The sequence below is a fragment of the Silurus meridionalis genome, chromosome 17 (genome assembly GCF_014805685.1).
Source record: "Silurus meridionalis isolate SWU-2019-XX chromosome 17, ASM1480568v1, whole genome shotgun sequence".
Classification (NCBI taxonomy): Eukaryota; Metazoa; Chordata; class Actinopteri; order Siluriformes; family Siluridae; genus Silurus; species Silurus meridionalis.
In genome coordinates, this window is record NC_060900.1 from 9,398,070 (window position 1) to 9,412,764 (window position 14,695).

A 14,695-nucleotide genomic window follows, 5' to 3' on the forward strand; every position below is an offset into this window, starting at 1 on the left:
CATTGATATGTATCTCAGGTAATATGGGCTGTAGTGAGATAGGTTACAACTGGAAGCAGAAACATTTAGGAGGTTGCCTAAATTATGTCTTTAAAGAAACAACCTGGAGATGCTGGGGCTTGAACCCAGGACCTCATACACGCAAAGCATGCGCACTACCACTGAGCTACATCCCCAGCTGTATCTGTTGAAGTGTAAGGGATTCAGACCAGGACCTCACACTTGCAGATTTCAACCAATAATAAACATCCCAAAACACAAATCCCCTGCGATTTGAGCTTTGCCTGGAGAACACAAAGGCAAATCAAGAAGCTGCTTCAAGTTGAACAGAAATTTAATTGAACTGCACAAGATGAAAGTGAGCAAAGAAGAATGACTCACCGAACAGGCATGAATGGGGATTGACCCATGATCTTCGGTTTACAAGAACGACGCCTTGCCACTTGGCCATCATGCCATTTAAGAGAGCTTGAGACTGTCATTCAACATATCAACTCACATTAAAATAGCGTGCTTTTGTTGAGTAATATGCACTGACATTCAAGCTTTCATAATCAATCCATATTTTTGGAGCTCACATGACTGACGAATATACAACAAGAATATGCGCGCACCTAAAACTTATAGACATTTTATGCATTATAAAGAAGCAGTTTGGAGACGCTGGTGATTGACCCCAGGACCTCATATATGCAAAGCATGCACTCTACCACTGAACTACATCCCCAGTTGGAGCTGTTGAGATGTAAGGGATTCAGACCAGGACCTCACGCTTGCAAATTAAATCTATTAACGAACATCCCAAAACACACATTCCCTGCGATTTGAGCTTTGCCTAAAGAACACAAAGGCAAATCAAGAAGCTGCTTCAAGTTGAACAGAAATTTTATTGAACTGCACAAGATGAAAGTGAACAAAGAAGAATGATTTACCAAACAGGCATGAATGGGGATTGAACCCATGATCTTCGGTTTACGAGACCGACGCCTTGCCACTTGGCCATCATGCCATTCAAGAGGGCTTGAGGGTGTCATTCAACATATTAACTCACATTAAAATAGAGCACGCTTCTGTTGCGTAATATGCACTGACATTCAAGCTTTCATAATCAATCCATATTTTTTGGAGCTCACATGACTGACGACCATACAACAAGAATATGCGCGCACCTAAAACTTATAGACATTTTAGGCATTATAAAGAAGCAGCTTGGAGACGCTGGGGATTGAACCCAGGACCTCATACATGCAAAGCATGCGCTCTACCACTGAGCTACATCCCCACCTGGCTCTGTTGAAGTGTAAAGGAATTCAGACCAGGAACTCACGCTTGCGAATGAAATCTCTTAATAAACATCCCAAAACACACATTCCCTGCGATTTGAGCTTTGCCTGAAGAACACAAAGGCAAATCAAGAAGAAACCTGTACATGTTGAAAAACCAAATAGTTCACCGAATTAAAGCATGCTTTTGATGAGTGATATGCACTGACATCCAAGCTTTCATAATTAATCCATATTTTTGGAGCTCACATGACTCACGACCAAACAACATGATTATGTTCACAGAAATGTATTGGAACTGCTGAGGACAACGCCGTCATACTTGGACATCTCGCCTCAACAGGGACTCGGCACATGGTATGCAAACAATCAGGTCATCAAAAGCAAAAAGGTGTGCACCAGTGTAAATTGGGAAAACTCAAAATTCCAATATGCAACATACCAGAATTTATTTATTTTTAGTACATTGTTACTTCATGCTACTGAATCTAATTTTGTTCTTCTTGGCCATCACAAATAAAGAGGGAACCAGTTCATGTAAAACAACCAAATAGTTCACCAAACATAGAAGGTGTATGGTGTAAGAAGGTGCATCTACTGAGACTTGGTAAATACACAATGGCACATTGCTTATGCTGTCTTTTTTTACTTTGATTTTACGATTCTAGCGGTACTTCACAGTGGGTCTCAAATGAACCTTCAATGGGAATGAGATGAACAAAGTCTGAGTGGTACCAAACGTGCTTCCACAGTATAAGCGTAAGATGTTAATTTAGAAATCTTAAATGGGTATTGGACGAAGGCAATAGAGGTGTTAATGATCTGCATACAAATTAGGAGTGCTGGGTGCTGCAGCCATGCTAATACTGTTGTTCACAAAGGTTTTCCATCAAAGCAGCATGTTGGAAGGTCTCACTTGGTTGTTTTATCTCAACTTGATATGTATCTCAGGTAATATGGGCTGTAGTGAGATAGGTTACAATTGGAAGCAGAAACATTTAGGAGGTTGCTTAAATTATGTCTTTAAAGAAACAACCTGGAGATGCTGGGGATTGAACCCAGGACCTCATACATGCGAAGCATGCGCTCTACCACTGAGCTACATCCCCAGCTGTAGCTGTTGAAGTGTAAGGCATTCAGCCCAGGACCTCACGCTTGCAGATTACAAACCATATTTAAACACCCCAAAACACAAATCCCCTGCGATTTGAGCTTTGCCTGAAGAACACAAAGGCAAATCAAGAAGCTGCTTCAGGTTGAACAGAAATTTTATTGAACTGGACAAGATGAAAGTGAGCAAAGATACAACAAGCAGGCATGAATAGGAATTGAACCCACAATCTTCGGTTTACAATACCTACGCCTTGCCACTTGGCCATCATGCCATTTAAGAGAGCTTGAGTGTGTCATTCAACATACCAACTCACCAAAAACTAAAGTGTTGCGTAATATGCACTGACATTCAAAATCAATCCATATTTTTGGAGCTCACATGACTCACAACCATACAACAAGAATATGCGCGCATCTAAAACTTATAGACATTTTATGCATTATAAAGAAGTAGCTTGGAGATGCTGGGGATTGAACCCAGGACCTCATACATGCAAAGCATGCGCTCTACCACTGAGCTACATCCCCAGGTAAGCTCCTACAACTGACGGCTGGAGATTGGCATCAAACCAAGCAACTCATTTAAAAAAAAAAAAAAAGTTTTTTAAAGCATGCACCCGGAAAATTTGCTGAGAAAAACGATTTTTCTATGCACTGACATTCAAAATCAATCCATATTTTTGGAGCTCACATGACTCACAACCATACAACAAGAATATGCGCGCATCTAAAACTTATAGACATTTTATGCATTATAAAGAAGTAGCTTGGAGATGCTGGGGATTGAACCCAGGACCTCATACATGCAAAGCATGCGCTCTACCACTGAGCTACATCCCCAGCTGCATCTGTTGAAGTGTAAGGCATTCAGCCCAGGACCTCACACTTGCAGATTACAAACCATATTTAAACATCCCAAAACACAAATCCCCTGCGATTTGAGCTTTGCCTGAAGAACACAAAGGCAAATCAAGAAGCTGCTTCAAGTTGAACAGAAATTTAATTTAACTGCACAGGATGAAAGTAAGCAAAGAAGAATGACTCACCAAACAGGCATGAATGGGGATTGAACCCATGATCTTCAGTTTACGAGACTGACGCCTTGCCATTTGGCCATCATGCCATTTAAGAGAGCTTGAGAGTGTCATTCAACATATCAACTCACTTTAAAATAGAGCATGCTTTTGTTGCGCAATATGCACTGACATTCAAGTTTCATAATCAATCCATATTTTTGGAGGTCACATGACTGATGACCATACAACAAGAATATGCACGCACCTAAAACTTATAGACATTTTATGCATCATAAAGAAGTCGCTTGGAGACGCTGGGGATTGAACCCAGGACCTCATACATGCAAAGCATGCGCTCTACCGCTGAGCTACATCCCCAGCTTGACCTGTTGAAGTGTAAGGATTCAGACCAGGAGCATACGCTTGCAAATTAAATCTATTATTAAACATCCCAAAAGACACATTCCCTCCAATTTGAGCTTTGCCTGAAAAACACAAAGGCAAATCAAGAAGCTGCTTCAAGTTGAATAGAAATTTTATTGAACTGGACAAGATGAAAGTGAGCAAAGATACAACAAGCAGGCATGAAAGGAATTGCACCCATGATCTTCAGTTTACAATACCTACGCCTTGCCACTTGGCCATCATGCCATTTAAGAGAGCTTGAGTGTGTCATTCAACATACCAACTCACCAAAAACTAAAGTGTTGCGTAATATGCACTGACATTCAAAATCAATCCATATTTTTGGAGCTCACATGACTCACAACCATACAACAAGAATATGAGCGCATCTAAAACTTATAGACATTTTATGCATTATAAAGAAGTAGCTTGGAGATGCTGGGGATTGAACCCAGGACCTCATACATGCAAAGCATGCGCTCTACCACTGAGCTACATCCCCAGGTAAGTGCCTATCACTGACGGCTGGAGATTGGCATCAAACCAAGCAATTCATTTAAAAAAAAAAAAAAAAGTTTTTTAAAGCATGCACCCGGAAAATTTGCTGAGAAAAACGATTTTTCTCCTTGGCCATCATGAACAAACAGGAAACCTGTACATGTTGAAAAACCAAATAGTTCACCAAACTAAAGCATGCTTTTGATGAGTGATATGCACTGAAATCCAAGCTTTCATAATCAATCCATATTTTTGGAGCTCACATGACTCACGACCAAACAACATGATTATGTTCACAGAAATGTATTGGAACTGCTGAGGACAACGCCGTCATACTTGGACATCTCGCCTCAACAGGGACCCGGCACATGGTATGCAAACAATCAGGTCGTCAAAAGCAAAAAGGTGTGCAACAGTGTAAAATGGGAAAACTCAAAATTCCAATATGCAACATACCAGAATTTCTTTATTTTTAGTACATTTTTACTTCATGCTACTAAATCTAATTTTGTTCTTCTTGGCCATCACAAATAAAGAGGGAACCAGTTCATGTAAAACAACCAAATAGTTCACCAAACATAGAAGGTGTATGGTGTAAGAAGGTGCATCTACTGAGACTTGGTAAATACACAATGGCACATTGCTTATGCTGTCTTTTTTTACTTTGATTTAACGATTCTAGCGGTACTTCACAGTGGGTCTCAAATGAACGTTCAATGGAAATGAGATGAACAAAGTCCGAGTGGTACCAAACGTGCTTCCACAGTAGAAGCGTAAGCTGTTAATTTAGAAATCTTAAATGGGTATTGGACGAAGGCAATAGAGGTGTTAATGATCTGCATACACATTAGGAGTGCTGGGTGCTGATCATGAACAGGAGTGCTGGGTGCCATCATGATCAAACAGGAAACCTGTACATGTTGAAAAACCAAATAGTTCACCAAACTAAAGCATGCTTTTGATGAGTGATATGCACTGACATCCAAGCTTTCATAATCAATCCATATTTTTGGAGCTCACATGACTCACGACCAAAAACATGATTATGTTCACAGAAATGTATTGGAACTGCTGAGGACAACGCTGTCATACTTGGACATCTCGCCTCAACAGGGACCCGCACATGGTATGCAAACAATCAGGTCATCAAAAGCAAAAAGGTGTGCAACCGAGCCATTATGGATGCACAAGCCAGTGCACTCTTAGTGCCGGTCCCAAGCCCGGGTAAATGGGGAGGGTTGTGTTAGGAAGGGCATCCAGCGTAAAAACATTTGCCAAATCAAATATACGGGTCACAAATAAGAATTTCATACCGGATCGGTCGAGGCCCGGGTTAACGGGTCAACGACCGCCACAGGTATCGTTAGCCGACAGGGTACCGGTGGAAATTGGGCTACTGTTGGCCGAAGGAGGAGAAGGAGAGGAGGAAGACGTCTACAGAGATGGCAGGGAAAGGAGCAGTGTAGGAGAATGGAGGTTAGGGTTGGTACTTTAAATGTCGGTACTATGACGGGGAAAGGGAGAGAGGTAGCTGATATGATGGAGAGGAGAAAGGTAGATATGCTGTGTGTTCAGGAGACCAAGTGGAAAGGGAGTAAGGCCAGGAACATTGGAGGTGGATTTAAACTGTTTTATCATGGTGTGGATGGAAAGAGAAATGGTGTAGGGGTGATTCTGAAGGAAGAGTACAGTAAGAGTGTAGTGGAGGTGAAGAGAGTTTCTGATAGGGTGATGATCGTGAAGGTGGAAGTTGAAGGATGATGATAAATGTCATCAGTGCCTATGCTCCACAAGTTGGCTGTGAGATGGAGGAGAAGGAAAGATTCTGGAGTGAATTAGATGAAGTGGTAGATGGTGTACCTAGGAAAGATTGGGGCGGACTTTAATGGGCATGTAGGTGAAGGAACAGAGGTGACGAGGAAGTGATGGGTAGGTATGGTTTTAAGGAGAGGAATGTGGAAGGGCAAATGGTGGTAGATTTTGCTAAAAGAATGGAAATGGCAGTGGTGAACACTTATTTTAAGAAGAAGGAGGATCATAGGGTGACGTATAAGAGTGGAGGAAGGTGCACACAGGTGGACTATGTGCTATGCAGGAGATGCAACCTGAAGGAGATTGGAGACTGTAAGGTGTTGGCAGGGGACAGTGTAGCTAGACAGCATCGGATGGTGGTCTGTAGGATGGTTGTGGAGGCGAAGAAGAAGAGGAGGAGAGTGAGGACTGAAAGAAGAATAAGATGGTGGAAACTGAAGGAGGAAGAGTGTAGTGTGAGGTTCAGGGAAGAGGTCAGTGAGAGGCTCAGTGGTGTTAAGGAGGTGTTGGATGATTGGGCAACTACTGCAGGAGTGATGAGGAGGCAGCTAGAAAAGTACTTGGTGAGACATCTGGAAATAGAAAGGAAGACAAGGAGACGTGGTGGTGGAATGAGGAAGTGCAGGAGAGCATAAGGAGAAAGAGGTTGGCAAAACAGAAGTGGGATAGACAGAGTGATGAGAAAAGTAGGCAGGAGTACAAGGAGATGCGGCAGCAGGTTAAGAGGGATGTGGCGAAAGCCAAGGAAAAGGCATATGAGGAGCTGTATGAGAGGTTGGACACTAAGGAAGGAGAAAAGGATTTATACAGATTGGCCAGGCAGAGGGACCGAGCTGGAAAGGATGTACTGCAAGTTAGAGCAGTAAAGGATGGATAGGGAAATGTGTTGACTAGTGAGGAGAGTGTGTTGAGAAGGTGGAGGGAGTATTTTGAGCAGCTGATGAATGAAGAAAATCAGAGAGAGAGAAGGTTGGATGATGTGGAGATGGTGAAGCAGGATGTAGATAGGATTAGTAAGGAGGAAGTGAGAGCAGCGATTAAGAGGATGAAGAGTGGAAAGTCGGTTGGTACCAGATGACATACCGGTAGAAGCGTGGAGATGTTTAGGAGAGATGGCAGTGGAGTTTTTGACCAGATTGTTTAACAGGATTTTGGAAGGTGAGAAGATGCCTGAGGAATGGAGAAGAAGTGTGCTTGTACCGATCTTTAAGAATAAAGGAGATGTGCAGACCTGAAGTAACTACAGGGGAATTAAGTTGATCAGTCACACCATGAAGTTATGGGAAAGAGTAGTGGAAGCCAGGCTGAGAGAAGAGGTGACCATCTGTGAGCAACAGTATGGTTTCATGCCAAGGAGGAGCGCCACAGATGCCTTATTTGCTTTGAGAATGTTGATGGAGAAGTATAGAGAAGGACAGAAGGAATTGCATTGTGTATTTGTGGATTTAGAGAAGGCCTACGACAGGGTGCCAAGAGAGGAGTTGTGGTATTGTATGAGGAAGTCAGGTGTGTCAGAGAAGTATGTGAGGGTGGTGCAGGACATGTATGAGAACAGTGTGACAACAGTGAAGTGTGCAGTAGGTACGACAGACTGGTTTAGGGTGAAGGTTGGACTGCATCAAGGATCGGCCCTGAGCCCTTTCCTGTTTGCAGTGGTGATGGACAGGTTGACGGACGAGGTCAGACAGGAGCCTCCCTGGACTATGATGTTTGCGGATGATATTGTGATTTGTTGTGGGAGTAGGGAGCAGGTTGAGAAGAGCCTGGAGAGGTGGAGATATGCGCTGGAGAGAAGGGAATGAAACTCAGTAGGAGTAAGACAGAATACATGTGTGTGAATGAGAGGGAGGGCAGTGGAGTGGTGCAGTTGCAGGGAGAAGAGCTGGAGAAGGTGGAGGATTTCAGGTACCTGGGGTCAACAGTGCAAAGTAATGGAGAGTGTGTTAGAGAAGTAAAGAAAAGAGTGCAGGCAGGGTGGAGTGGGTGGAGAAAAGTGGCAGGAGTGATTTGTGATAGTAGGGTATCTGCAAGAATGAAAGGGAAAGTTTATAGGGCTGTGGTGAGACCTGCGATGTTGTATGGATTAGAGACAGTAGCATTGAGTAAAAGACAGGAGGTGGACCTGGAGGTAGCAGAGCTAAAGATGATGAGGTTTTCGTTGGGAGTGACGAGGATGGACAAGATTAGAAATGAGTTTATTAGAGGACAGCGCATGTAGGATGTTTTGGTGACAAGGTGAGGAGGCGAGATTGAGATGGTTTGGACATGTGCAAAGGAGGGACATGAATTATATTGGTAGAAGAATGCTGAGGATGGAGCCACCAGTTAGGAGGAAAAGAGGAAGGCCAAGGAGGAGGTTTAAGGATATGGTGAGGGAAGACATGCAGGTAGTTGGTGTGAAAGAGGCAGATGTAGAGGACAGGGTGGTATGGAGACGGATGATCCGCTGTGGCGACCCCTAATGGGAGCAGCCGAAGAAGAAGAAGAAGAAAAGCAAAAGGTGTGCACCAGTGTAAATTGGGAAAACTCAAAATTCCAATATGCAACATACCAGAATTTCTTTATTTTAGTACATTTTACTTCATGCTACTGAATCTAATTTTGTTCTTCTTGGCCATCACAAATAAAGAGGAACCAGTTCATGTAAAACAACCAAATAGTTCACCAAACATAGAAGGTGTATGGTGTAAGAAGGTGCATCTACTGAGACTTGGTAAATACACTATGGCACATTGCTTATGCTGTCTTTTTTTACTTTGATTTTACGATTCTAGCGGTACTTCACAGTGGGTCTCAAATGAACCTTCAATGGGAATGAGATGAACAAAGTCCGAGTGGTACCAAACGTGCTTCCACTGTAGAAGCTTAAGCTGTTAATTTAGAAATCTTAAATGGGTATTGGACGAACGCAATAGAGGTGTTAATGATCTGCATACACATTAGAGTGCTGGGTGCTGAAGCCATGCTAAAACTGTTGTTCACAAAAGTTTTCCATCAAAGCAGCATGTTGGAAGGTCTCACTTGGTTGTTTTATCTCAACTTGATGTAACCTCTTTCTCGGATTTATCATGAGCATGGGGAAATGAATTGATGAGAGGTTACTAAAATTTTAAATCAGGATGCATACACAAAACTAAACTAAACTCCGGACATGCAACTCTGGCTAGAGTGCGGAGAGGCCTGGTTAGCTTGACTATAGCTATACTGCGTTCATTTGTTTTTTTCTTGTGAGCATAAAACTCCCATGCACATGTACTTAAACACCATAACCCTTATTTGAGAAACAAATCAAATCAGAGATCACACCAAATCACACACACTTAAATATCAGACCACAAATATTGAATGTTAAACATCAAAATGTATTTGCATTATTTTTTTAGAACTAGATGAGTACCTTTTCAACATGTCTTTGTAATTCACATAAAATAAATAACCAATACCCGGGTTTTTCCTACCTATAAGTTTCATCAGTTTTGTGGTACCACAACGTTGGCGCGCTTGTTGGAGCTCGGTTGCAATCTTCCCAAAGAATATTGGCTGTACTCATGGTTCCTTGGTAACAGAAAGATTATAATGACCATCTATCCAAACCGTTCCATCCCATGGTGAAATACGCAATGAAGAAACCCGTCATGAAGCTCCGTCTCCCCCACATTTCCTTAAAAGATGGTGTTAAGCAGATTATTAACATTCCCTTTAACCTATCCACTTGTAAAGAAAACTTTTATATCTCTTAATAGGAGATGGGGCCTCTTCGTGTCACTACTCTCAACTACGGTAGCACTATGTGTACCAACTGCCACTGTCGTTGGGTTCCCTAGCAAATCATAAGTTAGCCAAGTTGGAGCTTTTTTTAGTCTCTGAGATCGAGTTGTCTTATCAGAGCTTTTTGCTACACTGTCTAGTCTCTCAGCTATTTCAGCTGACGTCTGTATTTCAGTGTCTCTTTCCACAACTTCTGCAGTCACTTTTTCTACCAAATGGTCATCCTCCTCCACTGCGGCAGGTTCTTCAGCTGTCTTATCCGTTTCTGGGTTACTTGTCAACACAGCCAGATCCAAATCCAGATTGAAAGGCTCACCATGATCAATGTTTTGAGGTTCTGATCTTGGCAGCTCTCGGTGCAGTGTCTTTTCAGATCCATGTCCACTCTCTGGCTTAAGTTTAAACACAGGCAAACCAGGCAGTTGACTCGCCACAATGTAAGGAGTATCTTTCCACCGATCAGCAAGCTTGTGCTTCCCGTGTAAACCAAGGTTTCGGATCAAAACCCTGTCCCCAGTATCTAATGAGCAGAAACGAACTCTTTGATCATAGCGTTGCTTGTTCCTTCATTTTCTTCTCTGCCATACTCCCAGCCAACTGATAGGCAGCTTGGAGCTCACGTTTTATGTTTTGACATACCTCAAGTAGGATTTTGTGGAGGTGCCATCACTTGAGACCCCGAATGTCACGTCTACTGGCAGCCTGGCCTCCCGTCCAAACATTAGAAAATATGGAGAATAGCCAGTGGACTCATTCACTGTGCAATTGTACGCATGTACAAGATGGCTAAAATGTTTACTCCATTTACTTTTATCTTGTGTTTCCAAGGTTCCAAGCATGTCAAGAAGAGTCCTATTAAAACGCTCAGGCTGTGGATCACCTTGAGGATGGTAGGGAGTGGTTCTGGATTTCCTTATGCCAAGCATGCTCAACAGCTCATGGATAAGGCAACTCTCGAAATCCCCGCCTTGGTCTGAGTGCACTCTTCTTTGCACCCCATAGTGGACAAAATACTGTTCCCACAGAACCTTAGCGACGGTTGATGCCTTTTGATCTTTCGTTGCAAAAGCTTGAGCATATCTCTTGTAATGATCTGTAACTACGAGCACATTGCAGATATTTCTGGAGTCAGGCTCAATCGTCAGAAAATCCATACAGACGAGATCCATCGCCCATCACTGTTAAGTTACTTTCATGCGGGGCCAGTAAAACCTCTCGTACCAAGCCGTATGTCTTTTAAACCCCAAATGGCCTGATTGGTCATGCAACGACTGGAGTACAGTTGTTCTGAACTCTTGTGGGAGCAACAGCTGCAAACGAGCTGATTTGTTTGGTGGATGGCTTATCCTGTACAAAACTGACTTCTCCATGATAGTGAGGTACTCTGACTTTGGACATGTGGCAGGCAGCTTGGACTGCGGTGGCAAGCAGTGTTTCCTTCCCTTCATAAGAAGTATTGTGGTCTGCATGAGGACGCCGTGACAATGCATCCGCATCGACATTTTGTTTTCCAGGCCGATACTTCAGACTAAAATCATATGTTGACAATTCCGCCAACCATCGATGCCCTGTTGCGTCCAATTTAGCAGTAGTTAAGACATACGTTAAAGGATTATTATCCGTGTGGACCTCAAACTTGACTCCATAGAGGTAATCATGCAACTTGTTGACAACAGCCCATTTCAAAGCCAGAAACTCAAGCTTATGCGTGGGATAATTATTTTCTGCTGGAGCGAGGCTTTTGCTGACAAAAGCAACTGGGCGCAAACCTTCTCCCTGATCCTGATAGAGGACACCTCCCAATCCTTCTCTGCTCGCATCAACATGCAGCACATATGACAGTTTTGGGTTGGCGATTGCCAGCACAGGCGCCTCTGTAAGACTTCTCTTTAAAGCCTCAAAAGCTTTCCCACAGTCTTTATCCCACCTAGTCCCAAAAGTCTCAGAAGGATGGTACCAATCTTTTGTTACTGTGCCTGCTTGTGCTTTGATGTCTTTAGTTTTCTTTGCCCCTTTTCCTGTCTTTCCAGCCACAATGCAGCCCTTAAGCAACTGGTTGAGTGGATAACAGACTCGAGAGAAATCCTTTACAAAACGTCTGTAATAGCCACAGAAGCCAAGGAAGGATCGTAGAGCAGTGATGTTTTCAGGGCGTGGCCATGATTTCACAGCTTCAATCTTTGCAGGGTCTGTAGCAGTACCATTTCTAGACACAATATTGCCAAGGTAGGTAACAGAGGGGCAGCAGAACTGACATTTATCCAATGATATCTTTAATCCTTCTTCCTTCAATCGGTCGAGGACTTTAAGAAGGCGCTGCTCATGTTCCTCTAACGTTCTCCCAAAAACGATTACATCATCCAGATACACCAGCACTTCCAGTAGGTTCATATCACCCACAGTTCTTTCCATAATTCGTTGAAATGTGGCTGGGGCCCCACAAATCTCCTGCGGCATGCGCTCAAACTGATAAAACCCGGCTGGGCAAGTGAAGGCTGTCTTTTCTTTATCAGCAGCAGCTAAAGGGATCTGATAATAGCCACTTTTGAGGTCAAGCACACTGAACCACTGGCTACCACCCAGGAAAGACAAAGCATCTTCCACACGAGGGACTGTATACTGGTCCGTAATCGTTCTCCTGTTTAACGTTCTATAGTCCACACACATGCGTATAGTGCCGTTTTTCTTGCGAACCACAACTATTGGTGAAGCATAAGGGCTTCTGGAGTCTGAAATGATTCCCACCTTTTTAAGATCATTCAGATGCTTCCTCACATCCTCCAAATCACCCAGTGGTAACCATCTAGAACGTTCTCGGAAAGGTCTATCATCTGTCACACGAATGCTGTGTTGTGTGCTCTTTGCACAACCCACATCAAACTCACTGCAGGAGAAAACCTCTTTTCTCTCCATCATCTTTTGACACAGTCGTTCCTTCCACACAGGGGAACAGGGGAGTCACCAAAGTTGAAAGAAGACGGGGACAATAGAGATGTTCCTAGAGTAGAGACCTCTAGGAAACTTTGGAATACCAACGACTGTTGCAACGCTGCCAGGTGGCAGAGTGAAAGGCTTGTCTCTTGTGAACCAGACTGTTCCTCTTTTTGTCTCAGCTGTCAGCTACAGCAGCATCTGATGCACACTATACTCACTCAGAAACTCGGCGGCAAAGTGGGTTTCGAGCTATGTATTAGCATTTCGCACATGGCTATGGCGTTGGCTACACTTCAGTAAGATTTCCGTGGCCGATTTAACCAGCTCCAAAAACGCCTCCCTCTCCTTTTACCAAAGTTACACACTGACAAAAGAAAACCCAGAAAAAATAATCACTCGCTCTTAACTTTGATAACCAGTAATGTAATCAATCCTACAAAACGTACAACTCTCTCACAGCCATCTCTCGGTGTATGTTTTCTTTCCGCCCCTCAATATTCCGATCGGTTACCATACTGCTCTCTGGATGGCACTCATTGGATAACAAACAAAACTGACACCTGACCATCCAATACAAATAAAATGACAGAGGGTTCAAAGGTTTACTCAAAACAGCAGATATTTCAAACATCTCACAACTTTAACAAATATGAATTAATATTAAATGTTACTATCAAAAGGTTTTATAAACAAAGGGCAATTAAATCTGGCCCATATTTCAGAATATACAGTATATCTGTTAACGGAACACAAAATAAACAATATATAAATTTAGCAGGGTGCTACATTGATATGTATCTCAGGTAATATGGGCTGTAGTGAGATAGGTTACAACTGGAAGCAGAAACATTTAGGAGGTTGCCTAAATTATGTCTTTAAAGAAACAACCTGGAGATGCTGGGGCTTGAACCCAGGACCTCATACATGCAAAGCATGCGCTCTACCACTGAGCTACATCCCCAGCTGTATCTGTTGAAGTGTAAGGATTCAGACCAGGACCTCACACTTGCAGATTTCAACCAATAATAAACATCCCAAAACACAAATCCCTGCACAAGATGAAAGTGAGCAAAGAAGAATGACTCACCAAACAGGCATGAATGGGGATTGAACCCATGATCTTCAGTTTACAATACCTACGCCTTGCCACTTGGCCATCATGCCATTTAAGAGAGCTTGAGACTGTCATTCAACATATCAACTCACATTAAAATAGCGTGCTTTTGTTGAGTAATATGCACTGACATTCAAGCTTTCATAATCAATCCATATTTTTGGAGCTCACATGACTGACGAATATACAACAAGAATATGCGCACCTAAAACTTATAGACATTTTATGCATTATAAAGAAGCAGTTTGGAGACGCTGGGGATTGAACCCAGGACCTCATACATGCAAAGCATGCACTCTACCACTGAGCTACATCCCCAGCTGTATCTGTTGAAGTGTAAGGCATTCAGCCCAGGACCTCACGCTTGCAAATTAAATCTATTATTAAACATCCCAAAACACAAATCCCTGCGATTTGAGCTTTGCCTGAAGAACACAAAGGCAAATCAAGAAGCTGCTTCAAGTTGAACAGAAATTTTATTGAACTGGACAAGATGAAAGTGAGCAAAGAAGAATGACTCACCAAACAGGCATGAATGGGGATTGAACCCAGGACCTCATACATGCAAAGCATGCGCTCTACCACTGAGCTACATCCCCAGCTTGACCTGTTGAAGTGTAAGGATTCAGACCAGGACCATACGCTTGCAAATTAAATCTATTATTAAACATCCCAAAACACAAATCCCTGCGATTTGAGCTTTGCCTGAAGAACACAAAGGCAAATCAAGAAGCTGCTTCAAGTTGAACAGA

At 42.9% G+C, this 14,695-nt stretch overlaps 11 non-coding genes across 11 annotated transcripts; all 11 read right to left on the reverse strand.

Annotated features, from left to right (window-relative positions):
* Positions 1–104: 104 nt before the first annotated feature.
* Positions 105–176, reverse strand: trnaa-ugc. Its single transcript has one exon. It is a non-coding gene; the product is annotated as a tRNA-Ala (tRNA).
* A 761-nt stretch (positions 177–937) lies between these two features.
* Positions 938–1,009, reverse strand: trnat-cgu. Its single transcript has one exon. It is a non-coding gene; the product is annotated as a tRNA-Thr (tRNA).
* Positions 1,010–1,210: 201 nt separating this feature from the next.
* Positions 1,211–1,282, reverse strand: trnaa-ugc. The gene has a single exon. It is a non-coding gene; the product is annotated as a tRNA-Ala (tRNA).
* A 1,038-nt stretch (positions 1,283–2,320) lies between these two features.
* Positions 2,321–2,392, reverse strand: trnaa-cgc. Its single transcript has one exon. It is a non-coding gene; the product is annotated as a tRNA-Ala (tRNA).
* A 460-nt stretch (positions 2,393–2,852) lies between these two features.
* trnaa-ugc lies at positions 2,853–2,924 on the reverse strand. The gene has a single exon. It is a non-coding gene; the product is annotated as a tRNA-Ala (tRNA).
* A 240-nt stretch (positions 2,925–3,164) lies between these two features.
* Positions 3,165–3,236, reverse strand: trnaa-ugc. The gene has a single exon. It is a non-coding gene; the product is annotated as a tRNA-Ala (tRNA).
* A 211-nt stretch (positions 3,237–3,447) lies between these two features.
* trnat-cgu lies at positions 3,448–3,519 on the reverse strand. The gene has a single exon. It is a non-coding gene; the product is annotated as a tRNA-Thr (tRNA).
* A 199-nt stretch (positions 3,520–3,718) lies between these two features.
* Positions 3,719–3,790, reverse strand: trnaa-ugc. Its single transcript has one exon. It is a non-coding gene; the product is annotated as a tRNA-Ala (tRNA).
* Positions 3,791–4,247: 457 nt separating this feature from the next.
* On the reverse strand, positions 4,248–4,319 carry trnaa-ugc. Its single transcript has one exon. It is a non-coding gene; the product is annotated as a tRNA-Ala (tRNA).
* A 9,399-nt stretch (positions 4,320–13,718) lies between these two features.
* Positions 13,719–13,790, reverse strand: trnaa-ugc. The gene has a single exon. It is a non-coding gene; the product is annotated as a tRNA-Ala (tRNA).
* A 399-nt stretch (positions 13,791–14,189) lies between these two features.
* On the reverse strand, positions 14,190–14,261 carry trnaa-ugc. The gene has a single exon. It is a non-coding gene; the product is annotated as a tRNA-Ala (tRNA).
* Positions 14,262–14,695: the final 434 nt, after the last annotated feature.